We start from the raw sequence: 14,253 nt of genomic DNA, 5'->3' as shown, positions 1-14,253 counted from the left end.
GCTTAAACAAGTAAACCACAGAACTGTAGTGTTATGGTTTGAATACGAGGGGTCACCCAAAAGCTCCTGTTAATTCAAGAATATTCAGAGGTAAAATGATTGGATTATGACAGCTATAACTTCATCGGTCCATCCTAGTTTAAATGGACTGACTGGGTGGTAGTTTTATGTTGGGGAGGTGTGACTCAGGCAGGTGGGTCACTGGGGGCTACCCTGAAAGGGTGCATCTTCCCGGCAGTCACTTCTCTCTCACTCTCTCTGTTTCCTGACCCCACCATTCACTGAGCAGCTTCCCTCAATGAGGTCCTTGCTATGATGTGTTGCCTCACCTTGGGTCCAAAGCACTGGAGTTGGCCATCTAAGGAGTGAGACCTCTGAAACTGAGCTCCCAGTAAACTTTACCTCCTTTCATTCGTTCTTTTTGAGTATTGTGGTCACAGTAATGAAAAAGCTAACTAAAATATGTACTATGTGATATTTCAATCAATAATGAGATATCATTTTTCTTCTATTCTGCAGCAGCACTTACAGACACTTTCAATATTAACTATGATTACTTTCAATACTAATGATTTCATGTTAGTGTTTTAAAAATACACAGAGTAGGAAACAGTGGGAAACCTCTCATGGAGGTTGACTTCTATATATTTTATAAATGGGGTTTTCATTCAGTATTCTCAGTGAATGAGTCTAAAAGGGAATCAATAAATACTAGACATAGCATTTAAATAAATAATTAAATAAACTAAATGAATCTAGAAATTTTAAAAGTGGGGCTGGGGCTATAGCTCAGTGGCAAAACACTTGTCCAGCACATGTAAGGCACTGAGTTCGATCCTAAACACCACATAAAAATCAACAAATAAAATAAAGGCATGCTGTCCATCTACAACCACAAAAATTATTTTTTAAAAAAGAAATTTTCAATGCGTAGCTACATTACTTAGGTAGAAAAGCATGATTTTTTAAAAGCTTTAAAAGGTTATAACTATTTTATTAATGTTTCCAAATCTGAATTAATTTCATATAAAAGATAGATTCAGAATAATTTGTTTTCTTCCCCATCTAGACTGTTAAAACTGTTAAAACGATTTCACAGCTTTTAACTTGAAAACAGGTTAGTAATATCTATAGCAATAAAACTTATCACGCTCTTACTATATACCAGGCACTATTTTAATTGATTTGCCTTAATTAACTCATTTAATCCCCATAGCAACTCTTCAGAGGTATTTCTATCTCTAATTTTAGATGATCAAACTGAAGTGCATGAAGTTGCTTCTCCAGGCCATAGAGCTAGTAATGGATTCCAATGTAGGATGCCTGGTGCCAGGCTGACATTCATCCACTGAGCAGAATCTCTTGTTGTACATGACTATGCCCAATTCATAGCAGACTCTACATCATTATTTTTCAATTGATTGGTCACAAATGAAAAGAATAGTTCGATTTATGTTGTGCTCAAAATGTGACAAACTGTAATCAAGCCCCTTTCCATGGCTCTCAGTATGAGACTTAAGTAAAGTCATTCAAGGTCAAATAATATATCTTAAAAAGTTTTACTCTGACCAGGAAAGGAAATAATTGGGACCATGATCCCTTAAACCAGACACATGAGCCACAGGCAGAAAATGCAACTTCTCTGTTCATCAGTTTCCTCTTTTATAAAATGGAGTTGTTGGTGGTGGTGGCACCCAAACCGGAGAGCTAAGGTAAAGACTATATATCTGGTACATAGCGAACATTACTGTTTACTATGTTGTCATTATTACAGTTCAGTTGCTTTACCTGACTCCTTTCTTACTTCTCGAGGCTAGGAAATATTTTTATTCATTCAAATATAGGTTTTGGGGCTGCTGATCTTGCCTAGTAAAGGTTGAATCCAATTGCTGCTAAAGGGGAATCTGTGTGAGTCTGTTCATTTTCATTAGCCAATGTCCAGGCTTGCTAATTCCAGATTGTTTTGAGACACCAGGGAGAGTAGGGAAAATCACAGAATGCAAATTTTCATGTGCCTTTGAAAATCAGCAAATCTGTTGCCTGTTTCCTCTGCCTAACCTGAGATGGCTTCCAAAAGAAGTCATCCAAAAAGAGTGGATGGCAAGGAGGACTTCTCCTGCATCTCCCATGGTTTTGGAAAGGGGAGGAACAGCTCTAATGTCATGCAGTGGTGGTGGTGGTAGTGGGAACTGGGAGAAATGCTCCCCAGATTCCTGTCATCTTGAGAGGTAGTCAAAGCTGCTTTATTCTTGCATCTCAATTCATCACAGGGTGCACACAGCAAACAGATTTTGGGAATGGCTCTTCAGAGAATACAATACTTTCCAAGGGATACTTCCTTCTGTGTAGCACAATTTCAGGTCAAATTGATATCAACCTTCTTAACTGTTAAACACAAAACAAAATATCAGTGGTCCCACAAGAGAACTCCACCCTCCACATATATACAACCTGTTCTAACCTTGGCCCTGAAATTACAAAAATATATGAAATGATTCTTTTTTAACTATATTCCCTGAATAATCACAAATACATTTTTAGCATGATGCTCTTTTCATCTCAATCACTATCATTTGAATGACAGAATGCAAATAGATTTATGGAGCATGCCACAAAATTAACATTTAAAAGGGAAAAGAATTACCAGTCACTTTTTCCGCCAAGTCATTTATAATCCACAGAGAAAAAAGGCACAATGCATACACAATGTATGTAGTTACAAAATGAAGATGTTGAGACAGAATCTTCAGTAGCATCTGACTGAGTAATGCACAACATTTTTTTAGCCTGATTTTTCATACATGTTTTCTTCTTAGAACAATGTTATGTATGACCTTCCAAAATTAGTCCATAAGCGTCCGTTGGCTCTAGAAGCTAAGGCAGTGAGGTCCAGCTGCAAGTGAATGGCTATGGAGACCTGGCTGTGAATTCTATTTCCATCCCTTGCAGCTCATGTAGTTTGAGGTTAATAACTTTCTTTGAACTTCAGTCAGATCACCTATGAAGCCATATACACAAAAATGTTTTCCCTGGAGTTGTAGATGATAAGTGATTATGGTCATAAGCCACTTAGTATATGAGAGCTCACCAAATGTTGGTCATTATGTAACCACTAAATAGGGCATACAATGTATTAGGCTACTAAGAAGGATAATGAATTCTTTAAAATGAGGGAAAAAAATGGAATTTGAAATTCACTCTCAGATCTTTGAGCACTATTTCCTTATTTGGAAGTCAGAGAAAGGGCTCTTATACTGTAACCATGGACTTTGGTTTCAGCAGAGGTAGTTGAGGAAAAGAATGGCTGATAATACTTCATGCCTGCAACATACACCCTCTGTAGTGAGATTTATAGTTGACAAAGTTTGGACATACAAATTGACTGGGCTTACTTCCTTTAGCTTTCTAGGACCGTTGCTTTTTAAATTTCCAAATAAACTGCTCCAGAACTTCCTACATCATCTGAGAAACTGAGTGCCTGCCACAGGATTTCTGAGGACATTGAAGATGCACCTATTCTGGCCTTTCTCTGAATATGCCTGTTTATCTCACTTAATGTCCTCTGTGGACTCTGCTGGCTACCCTGCTTTCCCTACTCCATTAACCACTACTTTTTCTCTTCAATCCCTATGTTCTCCAAACCTAAGTCAGAATGCATGGGAATAAGCTGGAAGAAGATGCAAGATAGCAGAAAAACAATGGATTTAAATATTGACACTATATTTTAAACTTGCTGTACCTGTGGGCAATGTACTCTGATATTTTTGATCCTCTCCTCTCCAATCTTATCCTTATCTCATTCCATTCTTCTCTACTTTGTAAATGTTAGGACCACAGCTAAACTGATTTCACAACCTCCTAATTCGAAATGACTCAAGATTTAATACAATTTTTCTGTCTGGAACAGTCAAAAGTTATAGTTATAGGACCTTGATTTCTAAACCAAGTAACTATCTGCTTCTAAAAATGTATATTGCTTTTTCTAGATTATGGAAATTAGATAATTGTTTAATTATTTAATGTGCTTCTTTATTCATGTTAAATATATTACTTCATTTAATTTTTATAGCAACTTCTTAAGTTAGGTAGAACAGACCTTTACAGATTTCTCCGACCTTCAAAGATGAAGAAACTGGTTCTCAGACGTGTGGAATGATTCTCTGAGGTCACACAGATTGGTTCTGCTTTAGAAGACAGACTTATTTCCATCTCTTCCCTGCTACATCACCCAGGCCATTGATTTTCTAAGGGCGGCAGAGTATTGTTTGAATTTGAATTTTTTAGCTAAATAGAAGTTGCTAAAAGAGACAGATTCCTGCTCTACCATTATCCATAGACTCTGAATCACTAGGGTTGGGCAAGATATATCACTTTGAAAGGTCTCCAGGGAACCAGTATGGATCAAACCAGGTGTATCATTTCCCTAGATGCTGTCAATTGTATGAGAGACAGAAAGATAGACTGCCAGTACTTCTAGAGTCTTCAGTAAGGATTTTACTGTTCTGCTTCAAAAGGATTGGAGGGAAGCTAGAAGTCAAACACAAGTGAAAACTATATAACTTTAGGTAAACCAAAAGCAAAGATTAAGAACCGAAAGAGCAGAAGAACTTAACCTGTTATAAAAGTCGCTTGGTTTAGAGCTGGACTCTTCATTCTTCTGGCAGTTAAGGTAAAAAATAAAATGACCTGGAAAGTGTTTTATTCTGACAAGATTAATTTAGTTTCAATTCTCCCAGCATTTGAGCAGCAGAAGAGATGTCTATTGCATTTTCATTTTCTGAGTAAGAACTCAAGGGAACTGCTTATACATCTGGTCTAAGCATAGAGTTTAGAAACTACTTCCACATTTCTTGTTCTATTCCAGCATAATTATATAGTCATAGTAATAACCCCAATTGAGTATCTACTGCAGGTCAAGCATGGTAAACAGATTATCCTATTTAATATTCATGAAACCCTTAGGATGCACCCCTCATTTTATGGATGAAGAAATTCAAGTTTAGTAATTCTAAGCAACTTGTCCAAAGGCATACTCAATTAGTGGAAAAACTGAGATGCAAGTCCAGATAGTTCATTTCCAGAGCCTATGCTCCACTGACTCACAGATCAAAAATAAGTGAACTAACCATACCACCTAAGCATCAGTCCTACTGGGAAGAACTGAACTGGGGTAAGAAACTAAAGAGGAAAATCTGAAAAAATCAGAATAGAGGTTGAATGGGCAATTATATAATAGGAAGGAGCAGTGAATGACCCCTTGCTGGTATGTAATTCAATTTGACTCAAGACAGTAAGTATCTCTAACTTAAGTTTGGCTACCAGTAAGCCTTCAGGTAATAGTCATGCAAACAGAAGTTTAGGGTTCTTCCAACATATGAAGAAATTCAGACAGCACCATCAGTCATAGAGACAGTCAAACACTTCATTACTATTTGTCTTTCGAGGTCACAAATTAAAATCCCCATTAATCAGTGGAACCACTGGCAGTAGCTAGTTGCACATCTTCACTTGAAAAAAATCCTGTATTAAAAATTGCACTTTAGAAGTTTCCTACTATTGTCATGATTGATTTCTGAGATTTTTGTTGTATAGTCATTTGATGTCTTTGAGTTTAATAATTACTTTTGTGTGGATTTAAGCAGATGAACACATTTAAATATCTTGTTAGATGATAATTAAAATGCAAGTATAATATTTGAGGCAATATTTCATATATATTGATGACTAGGGTGTTTCTACACACTTGTAAGCTCAGCCTCCTATCCTAGAAAGAATTTGGACACCTGGATTTATCTCCCAAAACTGAAAGTAAGCTCAAGAGTACATGATGTGCATTTGAGATTTCCCTTTATTATAAACTAGAGAAATTTTCTGTAGACACCAACACCTTAACCTGTGTTCTTTAGATGTAAGATGTTTCTGTTTACAGTAGTGTGTTTATACTCTACATAATGATATTTTGTTAACCTTGTGTTATTCACAATAGAAAAATATGTACAATGATACATTCTTTGCAAGGCATTCAGCAAAAGGTTCATCACACAGTAGGCACTCAAAAAATGTTTCCCCCTTTTTTTTTTTTCCAAATTCAAACTGCTTTCTTCTGTATACTGTCTTTGCTTTGTTTTCTAGCCAATATTCACATGTTCTCAGCATTGCCTTTGTCTCCAAATAGGAGATGGTTTGAAGCTGCCTTTTGTCACTTCTCTTGTAGCTCAAAATAGTTATAAACCTAAGCTCCCCAAGAGCCTGTGATATCAAGTGAGTCATAGAATGTCCTTCTGTAGATGATTCTGTGAGTTGCTTTATATGATTGGACACAATAGATTTTTCTCCGGGTGCAAATGATGTGTTGCTAGTAATTGACTAGAAAAAATTCCTCATTCTATTTTGTAAGTATCTGGTTTTGTTTCAGTGCTGTGTTCTGAGCCCTGCCTGTGGCTGGTTTGCTTCATTTTTCTTTATCTTGTTTTCTAACTGGGATATAAGACAAGATGAACACCACAATCAAAATGGCACCATGCTGCTGAAACTGACATCCAGCACTTTTGGAGGTCTTCAAAAATGCCGTCACTTTGTTCTGTGTTTAATGTCTACGATGTGGAATTTGCTGAGGCACCTGCCATTTTATACAGTTCTCTAATCTTCCTCTTTATTAGCTGTCTGAAAACATCATCACACTGACTATTTGGTTTAAATCCTGTTCACTCTCCTAATATAAAAAAGATAAGAGAATGTCCCTGAAGACATAAACTTAGTCTCTTCCACTATAGACAGTTATTTTTTTCAATGTAATTTTCCTTTAAACAAAAATTCTTTTATATTTCAACAGGAAGAGACTCTCTCTTTGCCTCCTAAGTAAATATTTTGCATTACAATTGTCCAGATGTGCAAGATGCCTACTGAAGCTTTCTTTGTTTAATGACTAATCATTTAGATGAGTTGTTTAAAAAGGCCTACACGACAGTGCATATTTTCATTCATTCACTTATTTTATTCATTGAAATAATGTTTATTGGGTTCCTGCTATAAACCACATAAAGTGTTAGGTCCTGTGAATATCAAAAAGAATAGGATGGTTTTATTTGAGAAACAAGTAAAGAAGATAAACTCACAAAGACACAGCATGTTCAGTGCTTTGGTACAAGTGTGAGTGAAGTCTTGGAACACAAAGCATCCCTAAGTTTTAATAAAGGGAATACAAGATTTCACCAAGGAGGAGCAGATACTAGTCAGCTAAAGGAGTGTGTCAGACAGGAGGGAAGAGGGGAGTATAGGACAGGTGGAGTCCATCATGGTTGCAGCAAGTGGAGTTTGGTAGGGGAAGATTAGGACAGGAAGTTAGAAATGTCAACTGGGTCAGAGTGTAAAAAACTTGTGTGTCATGCTAAAAAGGTCTTGATTAATTGCCTAAGTACTGAGTAAACAGTTGAAGAATGGCCCAATGCCAAGAACCAGGTCTGTGGTGCAGAGGAGAATGGCATCTTCAAGTAGGCTGTAGAGTAAAACACCAGAAGGCAAAGCTGTGCCATCTCAGGATACAAGATCTTGGAGCCACACTCCTGCCTGGAAAAGGGCCTCTGCAGGCCCAGGAGGAGGATTGCTAAGGCAACAGGGAGGAGAAGGCAGCCAATTGAAGGGACCAGGAAGAAAGAAAAACAGGGGACAGGTGGGAAAAGACAGAAACACAGGGAAGTGAAGAGGGATTTGCATGGGGGTTTCTTAAACTGTTTGGGATATACTCTTCTATTTTTTTCTGAGTTAAAAAACATGAACGAGAACTAAGGGGTAAAAAGGAAGTTGCACTTTGTGGTACTCTTTTCTTCCAAGAGAAGTGGATACAGTTTGGGACTAGATTGGAGGACTTAGAGGCAGAGGGAAGAGAAAGATGTAGGGTGATACTGGCAAAGGATGGATGTATCAGGGACTCCTTGTGTGTGACTAGGAAAGGTTATTCCTGTAGGAGAGCACCTGGGCAGTCCTTCCCCACGAGGGCCACACTACTTTCAAAGGAGATATCAGAACTCATCCTTGGTATCTATCCTGTTCTTGAACTTTTCCCAGTGTTAAATCAGAGGCAGAATAAGGCCCAGACTGTTCTAATTCTACATTTAGCACTTTTCTTCAAACTTAAAGCAGTGGAAGCCTGTTGCTTTCTTTTGTAATCTCAGTAGTTACTGTACTAATAGCTACAGCTTGCATTTCTGATGGTCTTTGTATTTCTGGAGTAGAACAGGGCATAGAATCATCCAGTGTAAAGGAAGGAAGGACTTGGAACACTACTTCCATTATCTACCTAATGGAAGTACTTAAAAGTGCTTGCTTTTCTTTATTTCATTTCTGTTATGTGATCTTCAGGTTCTGTTCAGAAGACCTTCCCAGGGAGAACTCACCAGTTATCTGTGCTCTGGGAAAGTCATGTTTCTCATTACACTGAGTTGGAGGTGTTTTCTTGAGCATTTTGGCTTCTTCTTTTATTACTTGGTTCCACAGGACAAATTGTGTCTCTCTTCCTACTATGACTCCTCCAAGTATCTGAAATCAAGCTAGCACATTTACATGATATTCAATAAATTTATTTCCATTCTTATCCTTCCTGGAGTTACAAGTTGCTCAGTCTCATAGTTTGCATGATATCTATTAATCTATCAATGCTTCACTCCCAAATTTTCCTGCAAAATTTAAATCTTGTCTAAATACATGTGACTGCAATGATGTACTCACTTTTGTGTGCAGTGCTGTGTTTAGTTTCAAGACACCCCTCCTGGGGCCCTCTACAGTATTTTCACTGCAGCTGTTTTGATGCACTGGGTTTATTCTCTAGAGGGCCCTACATAAACTGATACCCTGCAATGTTCTGCCCTGAAAATTTGGGGACTTGTTTCTCTTTACCACATGGGTGATCCCCTGCCTGGATGGAGTGTGTTGCTTTTTGAACGCATTGATACACTGAACTCTAGTTTGCAGGCTTGATACTGAGAAGTATCTATCTTGGTTATTAGTCCTTTGTAGGTTATTTTTCTCTCTTTTTTTCTCTGGAAGCATATAGAATACTCTCCCATCTCTTCTATTTTGAACTTTTAGGTTTTTTCTTTTTTTTTTCTTGAGAGCACCATTGAGCCCTTTACATCTGAAACTTTACATCTCAGTTTTGAAATTAGTTTGTAACTATTATTTAGTAATCATCTACCTTCTTCTCTACTTCATGAACTATTGAGTCAGGTGTCAAGTATTCAGAATTAATTCTGGTTTGCTAAACTGTTTCATATTTTAAGTCTATTTGCCTTTTTTTTCTATTTTCTGGATACCCTCCTTAAGTATAATTTCTAATATCTTCACTTCTTCTTCAAGGAACATTTTATATTTTATGTTCCTTTTCATTTCTATAGCATTTCATTCTACATTTGTGATTCAATGTCTCTTCATTTTGAGGGCATTATAATTTTTATAATTTTTTTCACTCCTTGCATAGTTTACTTATTTCTGTTTGTGTAAATATTCCTCTTTTATAGACTACAGCTCCCTTCTTTTTATATTTAAAAGCAGAACATAAAAGGCCAACAGGAATCTCTGGATGTGTTAGCAGGAGTATCAATTGGTGAGCCCGAGTATGTCCACAATAAAGCACTCTCTTGTTATTTCTAGAAATGAAAGCATCCATACCTGTAGTTATTTTTCTTTAGGATTGTTAAGAGTCTACAGAGAAGACTGTTCTCTTTCCTTGGATATTTAAGCTTGTCTTTCACAGTTCTGAGAGCCAAGTTGAGGAAGTGTGTTAAAGGTCTTACTTTTCAATATGTATAACTTTTATTTTTATAAACTTTATAAATACCCTATTTTCAGTAGCATGCCTTATCCCTTCCTTCAGCTGAACCCAGTATATTCAAGACCAGTGCTTTTCCAGTTGAATTTTTCAGAGACTAAATCCCAAGTCTTTGACAGGATGGTAGATGGGTTTAGGGTGTGGGAGAGAGGATCTCAGGGTCCAGTTGTTCCATTTACAGATTGTCAACCTCCATTTTCACATTTTCCTCCCTTTCTTAATTCCTACATTCAGTATCTCTAATTCCTGGGAATTTCTGGGATTCAGCAGCTCAAACACTGGACTCTTTTCCTACATGCTTTATTCCAACCCTCTGCTCTGGTACAATAAATACCCTGTTCATCTGCTTTCCAGCTTTTAAATTGGCCTTGCCATTTTAGGTCTAGCTTTGTCTGTCTTCTCATCATTTTGTCTGGTGAGGGGGAGAGTGGTGATTATGCCTTCTTTGTCTGTGGAAGGGAATAGAGAGAAGAGCTATATGTTTGACTAGAAGTTAATTAAAAAACCTTTCTTGTATTCATGCTCTCCCTGCCTAGTTCCTCAGCCAATAGCAAAATACTATGACCACCCCCATCCCCATTTCTCTCTATAGCATACAGCTGGCCCAGAAAAGATGTGAATATTTGGGTAGGCCTAGCATTTCCACAATCTGCTTAATCAGTTCTTATTGCTTCCTTTCTCACAGGAAAGCAAGGAGAATATATCAACATAAAATCAGAGAGGTAGGTGGGTAGGAAAAAAGGTTTTAGGCAGAAAGATGAGATTGAAGAACATAATGAAATCATGAGGAGAGAGATGTACACAACAAAAATAGGAAGTATCAGGGCTTAAGGAAGATTCAATGTTTGGGAAGATTCAAAAATTTTCCCCATGTGAATTATTCCAAAGGTGGAGAAAGGGATCTGTCAAAGAGGTTCTTTGAGTTATAAATTTAATTGACATTAATGATCTTTGAAGAAGTCAAGTGAATATTAGAATTTCTCTTTAATTAATAATCCTATAATCTATGCTTCCTTGAATGATATTTTATATATTTCACATAGCAAAGTTGGTTATTTATAGCCTTCTAAATTTGTGGTGCTTGAATCTAAACACAAAATTTCCAGTGTGAAAATATTAAACAACTCTGACATGGAGAGCTACATCCTCTTTTCAAATGCATGTGAAGGACAAAAGGAAATGAGATCTGGAATCTGTAATAAAAAGGAAATTAGTTTTCTTATTTCTAACTCTTCCTCTCTATTTAAAAAAAGAAAAGAGTCCAATCATTCTAATGTTTAGCCTTCGGACCTTTCCTCCTATCTACCCAAACATACATTCATATTTTCAATAGGCATTCTCTATCTCATCAGTTGCCCAATGGTTTAGTTGGCAAGTCATTAAACCTAAGTAATCCTAGCCAAATGATTTCTTTTCCTGTTCTGGAAATAAAATTCATGGCCTTGCATATGCCAGGCAAATACTCTACCATTGAGCTATATCCTCAATCCAAATAAAAAATTTTAAAATGATTCATTTGACCATCTCCTCCTCACACACATCCTAAAATATAAATATATGCAAAGCCCACAATAAATCCCAATCATCTTTGCTTTCTGATCATTTTCATTGATGTCCCACTCCCCACACTGCCCTTCACCTTTCACAATGAACATCCCTATAACTCACTGGCCTTGAGAAGGTTTAGAATCAAAACAAACTTCCCAGCCTTTTACATATGGTTCACATACAGAGAAATGGCAGCCATGAGCTCTACTCTCAGGGAACTCATGAGAGAGTCAGGGAAGTAGGAGGCTTTGAGAAATGCTTACAAATAGAAGAGACAACAACTTCAGGCAACCAGATGGTTATGAGTGCCGTATTTCAGAAGTAGTTTTCATCTCAAATAAAAGAACTTTCTGTCTTCCTTACCAACCATTAGGGAATGCCCCATGGTAAGGTAGGAGTTATATGAGGTGACTGTGGTTCCTACTTGTCCCCTGTCTACTTCATAACTTAGGATTGTGTGCTTAAACTCTGTGAGCCTGGGTTTTGTTATTTGAAGAAAAAGATAAGATTAAAATGAATACTAGTTGAGGTATTCTTTTGTATGCAAAAATTTGTGATTCCTTTTCACAGGAAGGGCATAAATAGATCTACAGTGGCTAATGAAAACCATCAGAAACATTTATGTAGTATGCACACAAATGGTTGAGTGACCATGAACTGTTGTAGGAATAGACTGGGTGTCATTGGCAGGTTCAAAATGGGTCTTTTCACATACTTAAGTATTTCATAGAGGTGGGTTTGAAGTTTTCCAGAATGTTTTTCCCCTTTTAATTTATCTGCAACAGCATTGTACCTTCAAGGATGGGAGATATGTTTTACTATTTACCTGTGGAGCCAGTATGGGGATCATAGTTCCATTTCAACCCATTCAAGTTTCAGACTTTATAGATTAAAAAAACACTTGTGGCTTAGTCCATTGGAGCTACTATCAGCAAATACTATCAACATGAAAGTTCATAAAACACAGCTATCTATTCTCACAATTGTGGAAGCCAGGAAGTTTAAGATAAAGGCACAGGCTAGCAAGGTGCATGGTAAGGTCCTGCTTCCTCATAAAAAGTGTCTTCTGTGTCCTCCTATGGTGGGTGTGACAAGCAAGCTGTCTAAGGCATCTTTTCTGTGGGGACTAACCCCATTCAAGAGGATTCTGCCCTTGTGACTTAGTCACTTCCCCAGAGGCCCCACCTCTTAATAATATTACTTTGAATGGAAGACTTCAACATATGAATTTTGAATATAAACATTCAGATCATAGCACCTTGTCACTGCAGAGCTCCACTGTTCTTTTATGCAGGTGTGCACTGTATAAACTCAGTTCTGAATTTGCTATCTCAGAAGGCAGATTGAGAATTTTTAGTACTATTCTGCTTTACTTAAATAACAATATACCTGGCAATTTCCATTATATCAAATTAGAAGTATCATTTTCTACATTATCAGAGCGGATTCTTTCTCCCCAGAAACTCTAAGCTTAACATGTTTTCATAATTACCATAATAAGTGTTGGAATAAATCTGGTAGCTTGTGAAGCTGGCAGATCTTCCCTCTGCATGTCATCAATCAACGGACTTTGCAGAATCTCTTGCTTCACTCAGAAAGACTAAACAAAGTGAGATTTTTTTGACTCAGGCTCCTTACTATTAAGCTTACCAGGAGCTCCAGCACCAGAGGTTGCTTCTGCATGGACTCAGGATGTCAGGGAGCTACTGTGAGGTCACTGGCTAGTTTCAACCAAGGGAGCACTGCTCTCCTCACCAACATCGGTACACAGGAGCAATATACAGACAAAACCACTCAGATCTCACCAGAGGAAGAGTATTCTAATTTTAGTCCTGTATTTTACTTTTCCACTCTGTCCCTCATATTCCTCAGCCTATTACATTTATTGCCAGGAAAGAATGTTTTCTTGGTGATGCTCTTATATCAACCCTCTCTCCTCCCAACCTCGCCTCCTCTCCATTTATTAGCTCTCATGTTGCCAAGAATGGGGACATTCTACACACAAATCACAGGCTATGCAGGTTTCCATTTGAGTAAGATTTGAAAGTTGGCACCAACTTTCACTCCTTCTATTTCATTCCTCCTTGCTATGACTTTCTTCTCCTCTCAGCAATCACACAAATGACTTATTTCCCTCGCCTGGATGATGATATTAAAATCTTATATTAAGAAATTCAAGCACACACAATTTGCCACAAACAAGTATCACCTCTTGGTGGACAATCTTAGGTGATTTATATTTTGATATGAAATAAAAGCTTGTTATGCAATGAATACATCTCTGCTGGTGAAGCACCAGGAATCAAGTCATGAAGGAAGTTTATTATAGGGAAGTAAAGATTCTGCCTGCCCCTAGTAACAATGCTGACAATTACTGTAACATAACAGAGTAATAAGAGTGGCAAAGATCTTTTGCTGCATTCTTACAATATGACAAAGTGACTTGTAAATACATAATCTCTTTTATTTCCCAATAATCTCATAAGATAAGAACTATTATTTCCTTTACTTTGACATTGAGTAAATCAAGGATTAGAGAAGTTAATAAACCAACCTGAGATGCACAGATAATACATGTACAAACAGGATTCAAACCCAGGCAGTCTGATACTAGAGTTCAACTCTCAATGGCTACTTCCTGCCTCCTGGTATTACCTAATAACATTGATAGCTGAGGTGATTTAGACTATTTTAGTTAAACAGCCAACAGATATGGTAGTCATCTCCTAATTATGACCATTGTTTCTGAAAACATCTCTGATGGAATTGTTAAGGTCCTCAAGCCTTTTAGTTACAAGGGTTGGGGAGTCAAAAGTAGTAATGAAATTGAGAAAGGTTTTATATTAATGCTTATTAAAATAAAACAATCCCCTAAATTAAAT

The 14,253-nt window shown here is 37.2% G+C and overlaps 1 protein-coding gene across 2 annotated transcripts in view; it reads right to left on the bottom strand.

The window, feature by feature from the left end:
* Lingo2 (leucine rich repeat and Ig domain containing 2) overlaps nt 1-14,253 on the bottom strand; it is a 492,373-nt gene that overhangs the window by 368,420 nt on the left and 109,700 nt on the right. The gene's annotated exons all lie outside the window — the stretch shown is intronic.

This window comes from Sciurus carolinensis, chromosome 14 (genome assembly GCF_902686445.1).
Source record: "Sciurus carolinensis chromosome 14, mSciCar1.2, whole genome shotgun sequence".
In the NCBI taxonomy this organism is placed as follows: Eukaryota; Metazoa; Chordata; class Mammalia; order Rodentia; family Sciuridae; genus Sciurus; species Sciurus carolinensis.
The sequence above is the reverse complement of the archived record's forward strand: the minus strand, read 5'-3'. Positions and strand labels throughout refer to the sequence as shown.